The sequence below is a fragment of the Scyliorhinus canicula genome, chromosome 22 (genome assembly GCF_902713615.1).
Source record: "Scyliorhinus canicula chromosome 22, sScyCan1.1, whole genome shotgun sequence".
Taxonomy (NCBI): Eukaryota; Metazoa; Chordata; class Chondrichthyes; order Carcharhiniformes; family Scyliorhinidae; genus Scyliorhinus; species Scyliorhinus canicula.
In genome coordinates, this window is record NC_052167.1 from 4917999 (window position 1) to 4933442 (window position 15444).

Below are 15444 nucleotides of genomic sequence, written 5' to 3' on the forward strand. Positions count from 1 at the left end.
GCGCCAGGGTCCCAGGTCCAATTCCCGGCTTGAGTCACTGTCTGTGCGGAGTCTGCACGTTCTCCCCGTGTCTGTGTCGGTTTCCTCCGGGTGCTCCGGTTTCCTCCCACAAGTCCCGAAAGACATGCTGTTCGGTGAATTGGACATTCTGAATTCTCCCTCCGTGTACCCGAACAGGCGCCGGAGTGTGATGACTAGGGGATTTTCACAGTAACTTCATTGCAGTGTTAATGTAAGCCTACTTGTGACAATAACAGAGATTATTATTCTCTTGCCCGCAAGTGTATACACTCTCTAACGACTCTATCAAAACCTTTGATAATTTTTAAATAGGTCAGCCCTCAGCCTCCTCTTCTCAAACAAAGAATCGCAGACAGTTTGTCCTTTCCTGAAAGGTATAAGCTTGAGGTTCTGCTATCAGTCCTGTAAATATTTCTTGCGCCCTCTCCTAGTACCTGATTGATTTTTAAAAGTCATATAGTAGCCAGAATTTGTATACACCACGGTAAAGTGTGGACTATTCAAAGTGCACACATTTCACTGAAATTCTTTTCTTTTTTAAATTTAGAGTACCCAATTCATTTTTTCCAATTAAGGGGCAATTTAGCATGGCAAATCCACCTACCCCACACATCTTTGGGTCGTGGGGGCGATATGCACACAGACACGGGGAGAATGTGCAAACTCCACACGGACAGTGACCCAGAGCCAGGATCGAACCTGGGACCTCGGCACCGTGAGGCAGCAGGGCTAACCGACTGCGCCACCGTGCTGCCCTGTCACTGAAATTCTTAAACCTGTAGTTAGTTATTCAGCTACCTCCAGTGCTCAGGTGGAGGAGGAAAGTCTAAAGTAGTGTAAATTGTACACAGCTGATTGAACCCAATGACTTCTGGAGTGAAATGGTATGCTTGTTTCACACTGTAATACACTTTCATCTTTTCAATTGTCTTTCTGATTTATAGTAACTTTTTAAACTGGAAAAAAAATCAATGAAATTTTGAGCAGACCAAGAAACAGACGATAGATGCGGTGTAATGAAATCTGATTGAAATGATATCTACCAGATTTAAAATTACATTACCAGAAACAAATTAAATCTATTCATACTCCCTGGAATGATTCACATTAAGTACATGTGGAAAATGTTAATTCTAGTTGAGCGATCTGTTACCAATGCAATCTCAGCAGCAGAAATTGCCCATGTGGCCATTTCTTGGTCTATCTTTCATTCTGTTACTTAAACGAAAGCCCATTCATCAAAACATTAGTTAAAAAAATGTTTTTTTAAAAATAAACCAAATGCATCTCTGCATACACGCTTGAATAAAAATAGAAACATTTAATCATGTTACATGGCACAAAGGCAGGTTCTGATTCAAACAAACATGATGATAGGTTGCCTCCTGCATTTTCTGTTAACTGTATGGGAGGTTATGGGCTCGATATTTCCCATTCTCGAGGCATAAACGATACATGGTGCCCTGCAGTGACTCAGCAAGGTTGATTGGGCACCCTGTGCCCTCTGACACCTAGAAGGACAAGGGCAGCAGACACACGAGAACCCCACCACCAGCAACTTCCCCTCCAAACGGTAGCACAGTAGGACAATGGTTAGCACAGTTGCTTCACAGCTCCAGTGTCCCAGGTTCGATTCCTGGCTTGGGTCTCTGTCTGTGCGGAGTCTGCACGTTCTCCCCGTGTCTGCGTGGGTTTCCTCCGGGTGCTCCGGTTTCCTCCCACAGTCCAAAGATATGCAGGTTAGGTGGATTGGCCATGCTAAATTGCCCTTAGTGTCCAAAAAATGTTTAAGTGGGAGTTACTGGGTTCCGGGGATAGGTTAGATACGTGGGCTTCTGTAGGGTGCTCTTTGTAAGGGCCAGTGCAGACTCGATGGGCCGAATGGCTGCCTTCTGCGCAGTAAATTCTATAATTCTATGAAACCACATAGCATCCTGATTTAGAATTATATCGCCATTCCTTTACGGTAAAACCCCAGGAACTCACACCCTAACAGCACTGTGGTTATATCTACATGGACTGCAGCTGTTCGAGGTGGCAGCACAGCACCACCTTCACAGGGGCAGTGAGGGATGAGAAAGAAATCGTTGGCCGCATCTCATGAACGAATATTAAAAAATAATGTGAAGCAAAACAAATTAGGGGCGACACAAACTGTACCCAATCTGGGTAGGCGCTGGTTCCAGTAGAGTGCTCCCTCATAACTGCTCCTCACCACCACCCCATCCCCCTCATCCCTTCAAATTTACAAACCTGCTGTTTGTGGTGAATGTAACATGGTAATTCACACTGTATCTTTGTAAGCGCAGTAGCGTTATCCGACCACTAGGGGGAGTAGCTCTGGGCATGCTCAGGAGCTTGTACAGGGCTCCACCCTTGGCTCCGCCCATGACTCCTCCCCCTTGTGCTGCTGTATAAATACCCTTGTCCAGAGTCAGCCTGCAGTTCACCGAGAGTTCATCAACGGGTAACAGGCTGGCTCTGTAGTAAGTAGATTAAAGCCTATATTCAAATCGGAAAACACGTGTCTGGTGAATTGATGGTTCCATCACTGCTCCCCTCCCCCCTCTCCCCCCACCCCTTCCCCTGGTCCCCTCACACACCTCCAGGAACTTGCTTCAACATCAGGGCTGGCAGCACTAAAATCTGTCATTCTCTTTCATTTGTCAGACCTCCATAGTTGTAAATAAGGCCTGTTGGCCATGTCCTAACTCACAGCCAGTCCCATTCACCCAGCACCCCCGTGTTCACTGACCTACGCTGGCTCCCAGTTGAGCAACAGCTGGAGATTAAAATTCTCGCTGTTGGTTTCAAATCTCTCCATGACCTTCACTCCTCTTTATGTCTTCCGGCTCGAAGGAAGCCTCACTCCCATTTCAAAGGCTGGTTTATCACACTGCGCTAAATCGCTGGCTTTGAAAGCAGACCAAGGCAGGCCAGCAGCACGGTTCAATTCCCGTACCAGCCTCCCTGAACAGGCGCCGGAATGTGGCGACTAGGGGCTTTTCACAGTAACTTCATTGAAGCCTACTCGTGACAATAAGCGATTTTCATTCATTTCATAAACTTTCTCTAGCTCGGCAAACCCTTTTCTGTGCCAATTTCCAATTCTGGCCTCTTGACAATCCCCAATTCGAATTCTGCCACTATTCTTTTTTGCGAATTCTTCTAATTGATTTGCCAACAGAGGGAAAGATGCAGTGCCAGAATGCAACTCGCCCCTCCCCAGCCCCATTATCAGATACACAATGAAAAACCAGACCACAAAAGCAGTAAAATTAGCAATCAACAGCAATTAATTCTTTGAAGAAAGGGACAAATGGTTGCCGTCTACAAAAGAGTTCTCAGTGGATCGTCTCATTGCTACTTCATCCTCTCCAAATATAGAAGACATTGGGCGGCATTCGCCGTTCCGGGAGGCCCGGAGAGTGTTCCCCGATGGGACTGAGAATCAGGATTGTGGGGAAATCGGGTTTGCCGCTGGGTGCCGAGGTGGATCCCAATGACCCATTTGCAGCGGCCCCAGAGCCCTGTGCTCCGGCCACCCGCGAACCCTCTGGTCCCCGGGGCTGGGAATCAGGTGGGCGCCGATCACATGGGCACAGCAATCATCAACCTGACGTGGTGGACCTCGCAGTGAGCCAAAGGGGCCACAGCAAGATCCACCACACCAGGGGGCCATGCTGGTAGAGATTGCCCAAGCCCACCCAAAGTTCACGCCCTCCCCATCAATGCACTGCCTGCCTACGTCTCCTTTAGAAGACCCCCCATCACACAGAGACCCCTATACTAGGGAGACCCCCAACTTGGAACCCTGGAATAGGGAGACCTCCATCCAGAGACCCTGTAATAGGGAAACCCCCACCCAGGAACACTGTAATAGGGAGACCTTCACCCAGAGACCCTGTAATAGGGAGACCCCCATCCTGGAACCCTGTAATAGGGAGACCCCCACCCAGGAACACTGTAATAGGGAAACACCCACCCAGGGACCCTGTAATAGGGAAACCCCCAGCCAGAGACCCTGTAATAGGGAGACCCCCACTCAGGAACACTGTAATAGGGGCTGCAGGCGATAAGAAATATCCTGCTAAACACACCCAAAACGGTACTCTGTTTTTTTCCCCATTAAATCACACCCTAAGACTCTGCTCTTGTCCACATCTACAGATGGGATGTCCAAATTATTTCGGAAGTCAGCCATTGCCAGGTTACAATAAAAGGAAGCGAAGGTCCTGCATGGTAGCATTGTGGATAGCACAATCGCTTCACAGCTCCAGGGTCCCAGGTTCGATTCCGGCTTGGGTCACTGTCTGTGCGGAGTCTGCACATCCTCCCCGTGTGTGCGTGGGTTTCCTCCGGGTGCTCCAGTTTCCTCCCACAGTCCAAAGATGTGCAGGTTAGGTGGATTGGCCGTGATAAATTGCCCTCAGTGTCCAAAATTGCCCTTAGTGTTGGGTGGGGTTACTGGGTTATGGGGTTACTGGGTTATGGGGATAGGGTGGAGGTAGGGTGCTCTTTCCAGGAGCTGGTGGAGACTCGATGGGCTGAATGGCCTCCTTCAGCACTGTAAATTCTATGTAAAGTCAAATTAATATCAGAGGTTTCAGTGGTAAGATTATCGGAGGAGTCAGTGATAATCCGAGAAGCAATGGTCAAAACATTGAACACAGGGGTTGGACCGTCGTGCTGAAGTTGTACAAGGCACTAGGAAGGCCACACTTGGAATACAGTGCACAGTTCTGGTTACCTTATTATAGAAAGGATATTATTAAACTAGCAAGAGTGCAGAAAAGATTTACTAGGATGCTACCGGGACTTGATGATTTGAGTTATAAGGAGAGGCTGGATAGACTGGGACCTTTTTCCCTGGAGTGTAGGAGGCTTGGGGTTGATCTTCTAGAGGTCTATAAAATAATGAGGGTCATAGATAAGGTAGATGGTCAACATCTGTTCCCAAAGTAGGGGAGTCTAAAATTAGAGGGCATAGGTTTAAGGTTAAGGGGGGGGGGGGGGGGGGGGGGGGGTGGGGAGAGATACAAAAGGGTGTAGAGGGGCAATTTATTCACACAGAGGGTGGTGAGTGTCTGGAATGAGGCGGGTTCAATTTTGTCTTTTAAAAGGCATTTAGACAGTTATATGGGTAAGATGGGTATGGAGGGATGTGGGCCAAATGCGGGCAATTGGGACTAGCTTAGTGGTATAAACTGGGCGGCATGGACAAGTTGGGCCGAAGGGCCTGTGTTCATGCTGTAAACCTCTACGTGCCCATGACTCTAATCAGACTGCTGCCTGAGCTGGTGTGCTAATAGGTTTGGCCCCAAATTCAGAAAAAGTCCCCCTTGAATTTTGTAACATGTGTACAGTTGTATTTGTGGAAAACAAGTCAAATTGAGCCTGAAGCTTTTAGTCTGTTTACATATAACCCAGGAGTGGAGATAATGGAATATTGACGGTCTATTTCTAAAATTGAATCCATTAATTCTTGTTGTTTTAATTTTCTTTGTTTGATAATATATGCATTGTAAGAAATTACCTTTCCCTGGAGAACCGTCTTGAGGGTCTCCCATTATACTGGCGGGGTGGTGGAATCAGTTGCTGGTTTTGTTTAAAACACCTATACTGCTACATATAGATTTACAGAAATCCTTCTCAGATAGTAGGGTTGTGTCACTCCCCACGGATGCCGACCATTAGCTTTGAATGTAAGAGTCAGGTCAAGGGAATGGGGCGCGTAGTCTGATATAACTGGCAGAATACGCGGCAGTTTCAACTGTGGGGAGGAGAGCTCTGTCCAAAACCAATTGTCTTTGCATTGAGGAAGCATGGTGGACATGAGAGAAGTAGGAAAAGTCCCTTGCTACTGCCTGGAGGAAACTCCAAGGTCCACACAATCCATTTGAGTCGTAGAGATGGAGGAAGCCTTGGAAATGCTGGAGAGGGATGAAAGTCTTTGGACTTACGTGATCGAGTTTTGGATCTGTAACACACTTCAGATCCCCTCTGGAAATAAGATGATGGGTGTCTAGATTAGGAAGGAAAGGTAGAAGTGATGTGATAAATTTCCTATTGTCCCAGTTAGGGGCATAGGCGTTCACCAAGGTTTGAAAAAGTGGGCCAGGAACTATTGTATAACATCCACCAATCTCTGAGATTACATTTAAGGTTGAGAAGCATTTTGTTTTGTTCATCAAAATTGCCATCTCCCTAGCTCTGCTGTTAAACCTGTTGTGAAACATGTGGCCAACCCATGCTTTACGTAATCTGGTGTGATCTTTAACACAAAGATGTGTTTCTTCAAAGAATACAACATTAGTGTTAAGGCTCTTGCAATGTGAAAACACGTTGGAATATTTTACTGGGCCATTTAACCCCCGAACATTCCATGTGGTTAATCTGATCGTATAAATCATAGAATTTACAGTGCAGAAGGAGGCCATTCGGCCCATTGGGTCTACACCAGCCCCTGAAAGAACACCCAACCTAATCCCACACCTCCACCCGATTACCGTAACCCAGCAATCCCACCTAACGTTTGGACACTACGGGGCAATTCAGCGTGGCCAATCCCCCTAACCCGCATATCTTTTGGGACTTGTGGCATGGTGGTTAGCATAAATGCTTCACAGCTCCAGGGTCCCAGGTTCAGTTCCCGGCTTGGGTCACTGTCTGTGCGGAGTCTGCACGTCCTCCCCGTGTGTGCGTGGGTTTCCTCCGGGTGCTCCGGTTTCCTCCCACAGTCCAAAGATGTGCGGGTTAGGTGGATTGGCCATGCTAAATTGCCCTTAGTGTCCAAAAAATGTTTAAGTGGGAGTTACTGGGTTCCGGGGATAGGTTAGATACGTGGGCTTCTGTAGGGTGCTCTTTGTAAGGGCCAGTGCAGACTCGATGGGCCGAATGGCTGCCTTCTGCACAGTAAATTCTATAATTTAGGGTGATCATTGTTCGGCACAACATCGAGGGCCGAAGGGCCTGTTCTGTGCTGTACTGTTCTATGTTCTATAAACCGGAGAAAACCCACGCAGACATGGGGAGAACGTGCAGACTCCGCACAGACAGTGACCCAACCCTGGAATCGAACCTGGGACCCTGGTGCTGTGAAGTAACAGCACTAACCACTGTGCTATCGTGCCATCCCTGGTCAAGAGTCCCGTATCAGCCTGACCGTTTGAGCTGACACATTGCGAGACTTTATAAAAGGGTCAGTAAATTGAATAGAAAAGAAAAAAAGCCAAGAGAATCCATTACAGAATAAAAATGGCCAAATGTAAAAAGGTCTTTGATTTTTGTCAACGCTGGAAATCCCTCCCACCCCACTCCATCCCCAGACAACCATCACACTCCCAAACCACTGGAACAAAAAACAATGCGATAATAAACCTTTATATAAATAAAACTATGAATCAATACTAACATGCTATTGCAATCATAACGATCAGCAGGTATTCTGTCCTCTGACACCTGTGACTAACCAACATTATTTTTTGAATAAATTCAAAGTAGCCAATCATTTTTTCCAATTAAGGGGCAATTTAGCGTGGCTAATCCACCTAACCTGCACATCCTTGTGTTGTGTGGGTGAGACCCATGTTTGGATCACTGTCCGTGTGGAGTTTGCACATTCCCCCCGTGTTCGCCTGGGTATTCTAAATTTACTTAAAAAGAAGTTCCTGGGGCAGCACGGTGGCACAGTGGTTAGCATTGTTGCCTACGGCGCTGAGGACCCGGGTTCGAATCCCGGCCCTGGGTCACTGTCCGTGTGGAGTTTGCACATTCTCCCCGTGTCTGCGTGGGTTTCGCCCCCACATTCCAAAAGATGTGCAGGATAGGTGGATTGGTCACGCTAAATTGCCCCCTTAATTGGAAAAAATAATTGGGTACTCTAAATTTATAAAAAAAAAACAAAAAAAAAAGAAGTTCCTTACTATTTGCTGAAAGCGGCCTTATGAATGAAGTTGTGCTCAATAGCGGAACGCATTCCTCAGAAATGACTTTGGCTATTTTAGGGGAGTTTCTGACACATTTGGGTTATTAACAGTGGACAAATTAATTTCACGAGGCGTGTTGGATTCACCTGCATTAATGCTGCTCTGCACTGCACCAGAATCAAGCCTTTTGTTTATTTTCTGTGCCAATATTCCATCTCTCAGCGAAGTCTCAAAGGGATTTCATGCACAATGCATTTGTTAACATTTGGTCGAGGTGTTGATCCAAGCCGTTTCTAACTGCTCCCGTATTTTGAACTTTAAACCAACTTGTTCACCAACACCACTAAAAACAGATTGACAAGTTATTGACTCTTGGGCCTGCTCATAGTTTTGTGCTGTGCCGCATAATGTCTGAATAATGGAGTTTCAGGCTAGGTGCCTGCTGGGTGACTGTTGTCCAGGAAGGAGATGGAATTTTCATTTTTCCGTCTATCAGGGAACTTGCCTGACTGACTTGACTGAGGGGATAACAATGGGAGGAAAAATGAGTGAATGATCGTCCCCCAGGCCCTCAAGACACAAAATCTACCCCAAGGAGTTAAACTAATAGAGTGAGATGTCTGAAATGCACAGTATCAGAGGCTGGGACACATCAGAGTGCCGGGGCGAGTGATATATTATTGAGGCAATGTCTTACACGGCTCACTATTAGGGGGATGCTGGCGAGAGCAGAACAAGATCCCATAAATAAACGATGGTTACTAATAAATCCAACAGGGAATTCAGAGAAAGTTCTTCATCCAGAGAGTTATTAGAATGTGGAACTCGTTACTGCGGGGAATGGATTGAAGTGAATAGCGTTACTGTATTCAAAGGGAAACTTGATAAACAGCTGAGAAAGATAGAAGGATATGTTAATGGAGCGAGAGGAATGGGGGGGGGGGGGGGGGGGCTCACCTGAAGGAAAAACACCAGCATTGATCCACTGGGATGAATGGCCTGTCCTAGCCCTGTAAATTCTGTACAACGCTTTTCAACCTGGCGAAGACGCAGATTGAAGCAGATGTTCCTTCTCGAGGATGGTAGTGAATCAATGTCGATAGGGGTGGGCCTTATTAGAGAGCAGATTTGTGAATAATGCTGGTTCTCCCAGCGCATTGAGGGGAAGGAAATATTACGGAGAGAGACTCCTCTGTGGCTGCTTCGTTAATGAAAGCGGTCGAGGCGAGTTATGCCACAATGTTGCATCAAGGGACTGATGCGTACCATTTTGTTAAAGAAAGGTTATGTTGACAAACTGCAGCGTTTACAATGTCAGCCACTCATGCAGAACATACAGAAAGCCTTTTTCCTGCAGCACCAAATTAGTTTAAAACCATGTGCCCCCCCCCCCCCCCCCCCCCCCCCCCGCCCGATGTCTCCAAGCTTCCATACCCATTAAGTAATTTGCAGTCCTATTAAAAGGTGCCGGTTGTTGACTGCGCCACAGATACAGACGAGGCGGAAAATCAGCCTCAGGACAACTGACCTATAAGATAGGGCCAAAAATGAAGAAATGCCAAAAGAGAAAGTGACACGATATATTTCACCATTAATTTTCTGGTGCTGCACAGAACCGCACTGGGAGAAATGTCAGCGTGACCCTTTCCTCTGCTGACTGACTCATGACTTCACGCAAGCTTAGGAACGAGTGGCGCCAGTGCAAGTAGAGAAAGCTCAGTGCCTCCTCTGCCTGCCATATTAACCTCTGTAAAAAAAAAAACGCCGGCCACCAGTGTTAAAATGCCGGGAGACAGAGAGAGGCTTTTTGTTTTGTTTCAAAAATATACTTTGGTCGTAAAATATCTGAGCGAACATTACAGACATTTCAAAATAGCCAGGACACAAAGTGCAATAATATTCAGCTTCTCTACATCCATCATGTTGTGCGCTTGAGGTGCTTCTATACAGTCAACGAAACATTACAGACATTTCAAAATGGTCATCATGAAGGGTGTAAAGGTATTTAAGTTGACGACATAGATCAAGGTGCTCTCCGAGGTGACTCTATACAATTGTGCTCCTTGTAAAATTCACTGTTTACATTCACTGTGAACCATACATCCTGAGGTGTTTAATACAATTCCCCTCCCCTCGGTGCACTGTGGCTGAAGAGTCTTAGACGGCGACCCTCCCCCATTGTGCCTGTGTGGTGGCTGCCCCAAGATTTAGTGCGTACCTCAGCACGTAGTCCCGGGCTTTGGAATGTGCCAGTCTGCAACACGCGGTCGGGGACAATCCTTTGTGCTGGGAGACCAATAAGTTTGGGCAGACCAAGGAGGGACTTTCGCTGAATTGACCTTCCTCCAGCAACAGCTGTTGATTGTCAGGGTGTGCATCCCCGGAAGCAGCGCTCCTAGGGCAGAGTCCTGCGTCTCAGAGCTGCACGGGACGAACATCGAGAACAAAAAAAAAACACCTCATCTCTCTCCAGACAAAGGCACATTCCACGAGGAGCAGAGAGAGGCACTGACACAAATGTGTTAAATGAACCCAAAGACTCATAAGGACGTGGAATCCGCTATCACGAATAATAGCAGAAACACACTTTAAAGTGAAACTAGATAAACACTTAAGGAAAAAGGACTAGAAGGGTGTGCTGAGAGGGTGAGATGAAGGAGGAGCCTTGCTGGGAGCATAAAAACATTAACCAGTTGAGTTAAATGGCTTGTTCCTGGAATTGTAGACTCGATAATTCTGCCTAAACATTTATTACCAACATCAGTTGCAGTTATTTCCAGACTATAGTTAGCAAAACATAACAATGTAAGCAACATGTTAAAATGATTAATGCAATCAACTGTCTTATTCCCTGAATACAATGTACTCCTGATAATTCAAAGGCGTTTATTGTGCTTCGAAAATTGAATTAGGCAGTAATTTGGAATTAAGCAACGTAAATAGCGTAGCAAAGCAGTAATTCAGTCTTGCAATAAATAAATCATCAGATAATGTGAATGAAACAGATTTGAACAATATAACACCAAGTTAGAAAATAAGCAATTGCAATTAATGCAGCCTCTCCACATTAATCACAGTTATTTCATGGGAAAAATACCGCATTAAAAATCATCATGTACAAAAGATAAACATTTAAGAGCATATTCCTGTTCCGCTCGGACTTTTACGTTGCCACATTGTCACACTTCTAATCACCATCAATAATCCTGAATAAGAACTGATGGAAAAATATATTTAATTAACCTCGATGTCAAAGACAGACTATTGCTATATGTCTGTGCTAATGGGACTGGCATGATCGAAACTCTCTAGAGTCTTCTCTGGTTCAGCCAGAGGCAAAGAACAAACTGCAGGCGTACATATTTAAAAAAAATACATTCAGCAATTATTTCAAAGACTCCAATCCCCTGACTTCAATTTCAGCATTAATAGTTTTTTTATGATTTGATAAATCTGGTAGTTTAAAAAAAAATAATATACAGAGGTTACTACCTGAATGATTAAGTTTTAATAACATTATTCCTCGCAGATGTTACCAAAGACCCATAAGATGTACAAATATTTGTTTAAGATCTTGTTTCTTTCACTAAAGGATTTGGGATTCCATGGCAATGAACGGCTAGCTCTGAACAAGGCTGAGAAAAGCAATGTGCATGGAGTATCTCGTTCAGGCAGGGCACAGATGGTTAAATCCTCAGATCCTCTGATTTTGTTGTACTCTCTCGAGAACATGATGGCAACAACAAACATTTGCATCTATATAGCGCCTTTGACATTGCAAAATGTCCCAAGGTGCTTCATCGGACTGTTATCAAGAAAGATTTGACACCAAGCTTCATAAGGTCAAATCAGAACAGGCAGCCATATGCTGGGTCAAAGCGATGGTTTTACAGAGTTTTAAAAGAAGACGAGAGAGGATTGGAGAGGTTTAGGGAAGGAATTCCAGAGGTTAGGATCTAGGCATCTCCGGACACAGTTGCCAATGAGGAAGCGATTAAAATTGGGGACTCACAATGGACAGAATTGGAGGACCGCAGGTACATCAAACAATCATGGGGCTGGAAGAGTTGACAGGGATTGAGAGGGGTGAGGATGTGAAAACTGCCTTCGGGGAACCACTTGAAGAACTCAGTGGAATAAGGCAAAGTGGTTTGTGACGCACGTCGACGTGGAGACAGAGCAAACATTGGCTCACTGATTCTAAAATACTGAGCTAAGTACAGGTTTGAGTCAGGCAACCACGTGGTAAGTGCAGAAGGTGATGTCATTGTCTAACCTGCTTCTTCAACAGGATATTCCAAACCTGCAAAGTCTTCCGCTTTGGAAAACGAGGACAGCACATGTTACAGGAACACCGGCACCCGCACGTTCCCCTCCAAGCCACACACCACCCTGATCCGGAACATTCCGGTACATTCACCCCACACGTATTGCCAAAGCTCAAAAATATGGCATCTTTTCAAGGGCGACGATTGCGACGGGCAATAAATGCTGGCCTTGCTAACGCCGTTCGCATTCAGAGAATGAATTCACAGAAAAAATACGACCAACATTTCATGGCCGGTGTCGTGTGAAATTCTGATCAAATGTGCAGGGATTTGACTTCTTTTGCGCTGAGCAAGTGCGGACTATTGAGTTGTGTGGGAACACTGTTGTTCACCATTTTTGCGAATAATCTAGATGAGGACCTAAATGGTACTACCTGTTGATGGCAGGGGGTAAAGAGTGTGGGTCAGCAAATAAATCACAATATTTCCCTCTGGACTTTGCTGTTTCAAAAGGTTGTGTGGATGGTGTAATAGGTTAAACCATGTTTGGATGGTGTAAGCTTGATATAAGCCAATAGTCATCCTCTGCCTTTGTTTTCATATGTTTTAATGTATTTCTAATGGTACCTTCTGTTTAAAAATCAGGCTGTTTATATCTCTACCACAGTATCGTTTTGTCCCCCCTCCATCACTTTCTCTGGTGACCGAAAATTATGGGCCATAGTATAAACTCAGTTTTCTACACTCCACCCTCACCTTGTCACGTCGTTACACCTCCCGCCCGCCACTGTTCCATGAAGGCTTGAGGGTTGAAGATCTTCGGATCTTCAGGGCCGTATGGCTCTGGTAATAAAGGATGTTTCATCGTTTGGGATACCTCTTTGCAGTCACAGTCGACAGAATTCCACTGGCTGTATCCCCTCCTCTCCATAGGCACCTTTCAACAGCCAACACCAGTTCTGAGCTGATTGAGACACAGTCAAATCGGCCATGTTGCAGTGGCTCTGGGTGATAGGATTCCACTGGGTCATTAAACAACTCATGTACTTTCATCTGTAGATATGTGGACCAATCAGCAAGGTGGTAGCTGTGGCATTAATGTCTCGGTGACTGGACAGTGCGGAAGAAGCCGCTCCTCCACAGATCCTCTCAGCTGATGGCTCTTTCTAGAGTGAGGATGACTGGGGTCACAGATCAGCTTTGTCCATTCTACTCATGACAGAGGTTGTCTCCTTATATGGTGGGTGGAGGAATATCAGCAAACAGAAAACAACCGACGACTTAGTATCTTCCAGGCAGCCTGAAATAGGTCGTTAAGCTGAGTTGAGAACTGGATCCAGATTCTTGGCATTGGAGAGAGCGTCCCAGGCTAAGCAGGGATAACCAACTCCTGATTGACACAGGACAAGGACAGTGTTCATTATATATACTTCAGGACAGAATGCAATATTTTCTATGGATCCTCCAAATATGACAATTTAGCATCAAATTACAGTGTGCATTTCATTATAACAGGTGTCAGGACTAAAAGAATATTTTCACCAAGGAGGCTCTAGTAGGTGTCCTGTTGACCTTTGCAACCACCTGGAGCAGGTTTAATGTGAGACAGTAACCCTCAGTGCCTTTCTCAAGGAGCCTTCTCATGGCGACAATAACAGCTGTATCATCTCCAAACTTCATGGGGGTTTATACAGTCAATTATTTTGATTACACCCATGATCAGCTTCCCGTTTCCCATCCACCTCAAACTTTAAAAAAAGATAAATTTGGAGTACTCAAGATTTTTTCCCAATTAAGGGGAAATTTAGTGTGGCCAATCCACCTACCCTGCTCATCTTTGGGTTGTGGGGGCGAAACCCACGCAAACACGGGGAGAACGTGCAAACTCCACACGGACAGTGACCCAGAGCCGGGATTGAACCTGGGACCTCAGCGCCGTGAGACAGCAGTGCTAACCACTGCGCCACCATGACGACTCATCCACCCTGAACGTATCCCTTTGGGTGGCACGGTAGCACAGTGGGTAGCACTGTTCCTGCACGGCGCCAGGGTCCTGGGTTCGATTCCCAAACGTGCGTCACTCTCTGTGCTGAGTCTGCACGTTCTCCCCTGTCTGCGTGGGTTTCCTCCGGGTGCCCCGGTTTCTTATCACGAGCCCCGAAAGACGTGCTTGTTAGGTGAATTCTCCCTCTGTGTACCCGAACAGCTGCTGGAATGTGGCGACGAGGGGATTTTCACAGTGACTTCATTGCAGTGTTCATGTAAGTTTACTTAAGACACTAATAAAGATTAAATTTAACTCTGCAGCCTGTGTCCTAACTTGCACTAGATGTTGTTCACCTGCGCGTTCCCTGACCACACACTTGCTCTCACTCCAGGAAAACCTAAAATTCCCACCCTTGTCTTCCCATTCCTCCATGATCTCATCCCCTCCCTATCTCTGTAACCACCTTCAGCCCCACAACCCTCTGAGATACCCCCTCGTACCCACCATCCATCTTGGCCACTTCTACTTGCCCATTCTACAAGGCCTCTCCTTCGATAGCTCAGCTGGTAAAGGGGAGGACTGTAGATGATTAAAACTGACATCCTTAGGTTGCTGGTTCAATTCCGGCTCGAAGGAAGCCCCCCTACCATTTATAGGGGCAGCACGGTAGCATTGTGGATAGCATAATTGCTTCACAGCTCCAGGGTCCCGGGTTCGATTCCACCTTGTGTCACTGTCTGTGTGGAGTCTGCACGTTCTCCCCGTGTCTGCGTGGGTTTCCTCCGGGTGCTCCGGTTTCCTCCCACAGTCCAAAGATGTGCAGGTTAGGTGGATTGGCCATGATAAATTGCCCTTAGTGTCCAAATTTGCCGTCAGTGTTGGGTGGGGTTACTGGGTTATGGGGATAGGGTGGAGGTGTTGACCTCGGGTAGGGTGCTCTTTCCAAGAGCCGGTGCAGACTCGATGGGCCGAGTGGCCTCCTTCTGCCCTGTAAATTCTATGATTCTATGATTACCTCCGCCCTACCACTGACAGCCTGACCCCTAACCTCCAGATGACCTTTTCAGAGCCACTCAGACTCTTTCCCTCTCTCTCTCTCTCCTCCTTTCCGATGCTCCATCGCACCGACCTCGATGATCAAGCTTCGGCAGCTGACCCAGACAGCAGTGAAATTCTCTGCACTCCTCCGATAAAATAGTCCTTCCCGACCATTAACTTTCACCCTGGTGCAGCAAGCAAA

The 15444-nt window shown here is 46.3% G+C and overlaps 1 non-coding gene across 1 annotated transcript; it reads left to right on the top strand.

Annotated features, from left to right (window-relative positions):
• The first annotated feature begins 14752 nt into the window (after positions 1-14752).
• trnay-gua lies at positions 14753-14840 on the top strand. Its single transcript is given in 2 exon segments — positions 14753-14789; positions 14805-14840. It is a non-coding gene; the product is annotated as a tRNA-Tyr (tRNA).
• The last annotated feature ends 604 nt before the right edge of the window (positions 14841-15444 follow it).